This window comes from Cynocephalus volans, chromosome 5 (genome assembly GCF_027409185.1).
Source record: "Cynocephalus volans isolate mCynVol1 chromosome 5, mCynVol1.pri, whole genome shotgun sequence".
Taxonomy (NCBI): domain Eukaryota; kingdom Metazoa; phylum Chordata; class Mammalia; order Dermoptera; family Cynocephalidae; genus Cynocephalus; species Cynocephalus volans.
In genome coordinates, this window is record NC_084464.1 from 7,537,517 (window position 1) to 7,544,007 (window position 6,491).

The 6,491-nt window shown below is 38.8% G+C and overlaps 1 pseudogene; it reads right to left on the bottom strand.

Moving 5' to 3' along the window:
- Nucleotides 1–1,204: 1,204 nt before the first annotated feature.
- On the bottom strand, nt 1,205–2,747 carry LOC134378638 (pleckstrin homology domain-containing family A member 8-like; annotated as a pseudogene).
- Nucleotides 2,748–6,491: the final 3,744 nt, after the last annotated feature.

Below are 6,491 nucleotides of genomic sequence, written 5' to 3' on the forward strand. Positions count from 1 at the left end.
CTATCCTCATTTTTTATTCCTTTTTTCTTCTTTTTCACCCCACTTTCTTCCTTATTTTTTTCCATCCCCTGCTTTCCCTCAAAACACAAAGTATTTTTGTGAAAATGGGAACATATTACAAGTCAGTGTTTAATCGGACTGGGAATGACATAACGAAGCAGTTGATTTTTTTTTTTTTTTCCTTTTTCACCTCAAACACTAAGGATATATTACAAAAGTTATTTTTAAGTCGAATAGAGGTATCCGTCCCTATTCCCAGAGTATAGTTCTGCCATTTCCAGTAAAATGAAGCTTCCTAAGATGATCTGTTCAGAAAGAACACAAAAATAAAATGCCTTTTTTAAAAAAAAAATAATAAATAGGAAGAGCAGCAGCAGGAGCATTTCTTTTAATGTAAACAAGAATGGCATGTGCTCTAGAAGAAAAGTTGGATACTTTTACTCTGTATATGGATAGGGGCAAAAAGGAATAAAATATATTAATTAGTTGAAATAAAGGGACAAATAAAACCAAACTTTTCCTCATGTAATAGTAACAATGAACTATTATTAAACATTTGTGTAAACTGTTTGAAATTTCTCTTCCTAAAATGGTACATCTTTAGTTTTTAATGAATTGTGTGAACTCTGTAGTTGAACAAATTATATCTGTATTTCTGAAGGACTTGAGCCCTGGGTGAACTCCTTTTCAGGACTGCTATTGTCTTTCATTACTTTTCTTTCCTAAGAATTCTATTTTTGTTCTATTTTATTACCCTAAAATTTTTATTGTAGAAATACAAAACAAATACAAAAGTATACATAAAAAGTACAGTAAATCCCCATGTCCCCATCAAGCAGCTTCAACATTCACATACCCATGGTAACTCTTGTTTCATCTGCAACACATCTACTCTTCCAACCTTATTTTGTAGCAAATGCCAAACTATAAATATTTTAGTACTTATGTCTAAAAGCTATGAACTCTTTTAAAACATAACCACGCCTAAAAGAAGAGGGAATTTTATATATGTTTATATATAAAGTCATATAAAAATAATTTAATTGGGGTGGGGGGTTTTTTGATGAGAATTTTAAAAAATATCAACAAATATATAGTTACTGTTAAAATTTCTGTCTTTTAAGTGACTTTTTTTCTTTTTTCTTTTTTTTTTCACTTTAGCAAACTTTATTCCCTGAAGTTAGGAGGTGCTGTCCTGCAGCTATCATACCGCCTCGTTAGACTCCAGCCCGTGGACCTCGTATAAAGTGTCCAGTATCGCCAGCTGCTTTTCCACAGCAGGGAGGTAAAGGCTGAGGTCTCTCTGCATCCCCATACTGAAAGCTTCTTTCTGGGTCGCCTCCCTTTATGGTTAACGCGGCCACAAAATCTTCATAGGATGGAGCTGCCCTCAGAGCTAATGCAAAAACTCCTCCAACGTACCCAGCCGTGGTGTTGCCATGATGTTTTACCATATGCATTACTAAGGGCTGTTTGGATATCCTTTTCTCCATTTTTCACTTCTGTCAAAAATCCCTTCAAAAATTTGAGACCTCTCTTCAGCCACAAGAGGGCTTCAGTAGCTGAGTTCCTAACCCGGGCTACATCCGCCTCTACTTCGTGCAGCACTGTCTTCTGAAGGGTAGTAAACTCTTCCTTGTTGGTTATATACTTCTGATTTACTTTCTTAATGTTTCCAACCAGATCCATTTTAACAGGAGCAAATACTGTAGGTCCAAGTTTGTCTAGTACTGGAAACACAGCATAACAAGATGCCAAGAATCCTTCTGTGGGAATGCCACTGTCTTCCAGAAGTTCGATGGCACTAAAGCTGCTGTTCATCGGACTAAAGAAAGTTGGGATAACTTCTTTGCCTTCTTCCCAGTGGGATTCTGGAGAGCAACTGGAGTCAGATCCAGGCTGTGCTAAGTTGCTGTCATGATTTCCCAGGTTTTCCTCTTCGTTTTCCTTCATTATTTCACCTTGGACTGTGTTTTCTTCACTTGATATGCTGCAGTCTGTCTCTGCAGATTTCAAATATAAGGAGCTCTTGTTTTTCATCAGGATTTCTTCATCACCATTTATTTCCGTATTCAAAGATCCATTTTCACAATTATTCAGCTCCACTTGCCTTTCCAGTGAATTATGAATCGGTACAATGGGGTGTTTCCTCTTGTTGGACGTGAGCATGGCCGACTGTGGTGGTCCTGGGGGAGTGCGGTAGGCAGCTCAGAGGTGAAGGCTGCATCTGCAATCTGCATGCGCTCTTCCAAGGTCTTCAGAAAAGTATTGCAGGTGGATTTCAACAGAGTTCCCACATCAATTCCCTCCTCAGAATTGGACACTCCAGTTGTGGTCACTTCTTTTGTTTTATCTACTTGCCGAAGAAGGAGGTCACAGTAGAGTCTTAGTTCTGACATTTTAGTTTTCAAGTTTTCCGTGTTTTCAGCAAACTCTTTTTCCTTCTGGGTCCTACTGTCTGTCAGCCAAGCCTTGGCTGAACCCAGGGCCACCAGCCACCATTGTCTCTCAGCCACACTTCTGGCCTTCAGGTAGAAATACTGTTCCCCAGGAATTATCAGGTCCATGCGTGTGTTACCTACAGAATGAACTTGAATTTCACAAACTGCCATTTTGATGCTCCCTTTGCAACCTTTCCAAGCATCTTCAGGAGAATCATAATAGGATAATATTCCCCCACAAAGAAGGAACCATCGAGGCTGCCAACCGCTCAGATAGTTGGTCCACTTGTGCAGCGCCCCCTCCATGGCGCCCGGGCCGCTCGCCCACGCCCGCCGGCCAGTCACTGCCCCAGGCCCCGGGAGGGCCAGAGCGCTGGCAGCAGGGCGATCGCCTGGCGCGGCCCAGACGCCCACTCCTGGCGCCCGGCCTGTGCAGGGACACCCGGCCCGCCTCACATCCTCGGCCCACGTGGCGGGGCCGGGCACGCAGCCCACAGGGAGACCGAGGCACCGGGTGTCCTGACTTTCTTTTCTTATTGTGTGTAATCTATAGATTCCTCCTTGATACATTTTTCCCCTTTGAAATTTACTTGTTTAAGAAACGGTTATTTGTACTTCTTATAACTTTGAGATTAGGTCTGGAGACTTGATCAGATTTAGTTTTTGGTTTTTTTTTATTGCCAAGACACTTCGTAGATATTGTTATATTCTATTAATAGGCACAAAATATCTCTCTTTTTGTGATGTTAGTAGCTGTTAATACTTAATATCTATCTTCATTAATTAATTAGAAGTTGCAAAATAGTGATAATCTAATTGTAACATTCCTTCCTTATTAGCTGAAATATTTCTCTAAAAAGAAATTTCTACTTATCTGTCATTTAGTGAAAGGGTGTTACACACAGTTCATGTAGAGAAAGCAGGATAAATATTTGATTCTGTCCCTTTATTTACCAGTTTCTAAAGTAATGAATTTGCTCCCTAAACCATGCAACAGTGATCAGTTAGGCTTTTGATTGGTTTTCTATCCCTACAAACATGCAGGTTTAAACATTTCTGTTTCCAGTCATTGCAGCTGTCATTCTTATTGATGCTCTGCCTGGCCAGTGTCCTAAATGGCTGAGTCCTGTTGATATGACCCTAGTAGCCTTTGAGGGTTTCTTTGCTATTTGGTATGGCAAGGCATTTCACATGCATTGTCTACATTTTCCACCCTAGACTTGGAACTAGCTAAGGCTCCTTTTAGTGGATTCTTAGTTCTGCTAGGGTGGTCATTACTTCCAGGCATTTTCATTGCAAAGAGTAGGGAATACTTGTTCAGATAAAATATATCGTGAGGTCTTACTTATATTTTCAATTCAGAGTCAGAGCTATGTGACATCTGTAGCTCTTCTGTTGTGTATCTATGTATCCTTTGTAATGCTGAGAACCACAATTCTCAAGATCCTGAAAAATGATGTAATTAGAATATCACGTACTTGCTTATTTGCCTTATCCACAGTATGCACACAGAAGTATCAGAATAACAGTACCAATACCACAATTATTAAAAATAGTTTTTTATAGTTTTAATTTTTGCCATTCTAGTGGGTGTGTAGTACTATCTTGTGTAGTTTTGTCTTTCTATCTTTATTCCTGTCTATGTAATGTGACTTTTTTTCTCTGGCTACTATTAAGATTTTCTCATTATCTCCAGCTTCTTGCAATTTAACTATGATGTCTTCCTGTGGTTTTCTTTATGATTTTTCTGTTTGGGTTCACTGAACTTCTTGGATCTGTAGATTTGTGTTTTTCACCAAATTTGGGAATATTTCTGCCATTATTCTTCCCAGTTTTTTTCTGTTTACCACGCCCCTCCTTCTCAGACTTCGACCTCAGTATGTTAGGCTTCTTGATATTGACTCACAAGGTCGTGAATGTTCGACTCATTTTTTTCCAGTCTTTTATCTTTCTGTTTGTCATTTTGGATCTTTCTGTTACTATATTTTCAAGTTCACTAATCTTGCCTTCTGCTATATTGAATCTGCTGTTAATCCCACTCAGCATATTTTTTATTTCTGATATTGTATTTTTTATCTCTAGAATTTGAATTTTGGTCTTCTTTAATATTCAAATTTCAAAAATTCAAATCATTAAGATAATTTTTTATAATAGTTTTTTTCAAAAATATCTTTTACAATGATTCTATTATCTCTGTCATTTGTGGTCTGTTTCTATTCATGGATTTTTTTTCCTCTTGGTTAGGGATTATACTTTCCTGGTTTTTTTTCTATGGAAAGTTTTTTTATTGGATGTCAAACACTGTAAACTTTATGTAGCTGGTGGTGTTTTTAATGTATTTCCTTAAATATTGTTCTGGAATGCTGCTGAGTTACTTGGTATCAATTTGACTTCTTCAAGTCTTCTTTTAAGTTTTGTTAAGACATATCTGGAGGAGCCTTTACCCTGAGAGCTTATATGACTCCACTACTGAGGAAATAACCTTGTAGGATCTCTATTCAATGCCCTATTTATTCAGGGGTCTTTCTATTCTGATTGATTGGAACATGGAATATGCTTGACTGTGTGGACTTCCAGGGAATGTTCCACCTACTCCTTTCTGGTAATCCATTCTCAAACTTTATTTTCTCCTCCACAATCTCCGTGTGCCCATCACTATTCAGCCATAGACTCAAGTCAACCCCCTGTAGATCTTTGTGGCCTTTTGTCTATGGATCATTCTCCTTACTGACATTATGCCCAGAACTAGCCGTTTTGGCTTCCCTTAACTCTGAACTCTGTTTTTTCAGCTCAGCAGGACTGCCATGCTCTGTTATGGGGACTCTGCCACTGCTGCAGCCTGGAAGCTCTCTTTACGCAATAAGCTGGGGTAACTGTATGGCTCACCTGTTTCGTTTCTCTTCTTTCAGTGATTATTGTTCTATACTGCTTGTCATCTAATGTTTCATGTAACATTACCCAGTCTTCTGATTGTTTAACATTGGAGGGTTAATCTGAACCATTATAGTAAGAACTAAAATTCCATTAATTTTTAACAGTGAAAATTGAAGATCCTCCAGGGTTTTCTCTGGCTTCTTTGTATCCAGCTTTATTTCCCATTGTCCACAGTATTCCCTTTTCCTCTTAATAATCAGGATCAATCACCCAAGCCAATAACAAAACCCACTTTTGGTCTATTTGCTTAAAGGCATGAAGAATCTGAAATATTGACTTCCAATTTAGTAGTACCATTTTTGTGTACCTAAAGGAAGACTTTTTAAATTAAATACTGAAGTTTCAAAAACATCTGAGTCTGGATTCATAATAATAGGGAGTATATGTCACCTACAAACTTCTAATTCATACTATGGAGACTCCAAGTTCCCAGCTTTGACCATTACTTCAGATGCTAGGATGTGGCCCAGAGAAGCCCTTGAGGGAAAGTGATTACTCAGGAAAGAAAAGCATAGGTACTTGCCTTCAGACTATCTCCTTCAAGGCAAAGTGGGCAAGATAAATTATTAAAACGTTTGTCTACCCACTCTCCCACCCATGCTTTTTAAAGGTCACCTTGGGTGGGGCTGTAAAGCCTCTGTTGTGGATTTTTGTCTGGTGCCAATACATTATACAGTGATACCTGTAAATAAGACTTGAATTTTTCCCCCCTGGTCAATTAATAATCAGAAACTCCCATGAGACATAAATAGAGATTGAGGGATGGGTGGCAGTGCAAAAGGCCAATTGGAATGAAAATTAGATGTTAATGCCATTTACTTGTGTTTTCAGGGCTCTTTTACTTGCATTTGAATAGTGGAATGCCACTGGGTGTGCCCAGCTCTATGAAAAGGAAGTCAGATAACCCCCAGTTTGTGACAGCAATGGTGTTTTGTTACCGCCTTATGTTCCAAAGTCAGACTTTCATTCTCTGCCAGGGACCGATCAAGTCAAGAGCTGTTTCTCAAAAGAGAACTGGTATTGCTAAAATATGTGGCTTTGCTCTAAGACCCTGGGAGCAGACATTAGAATTTTTCCCCCAGATTCACCAAAAGCCTTACAACTAGTCATAGACAC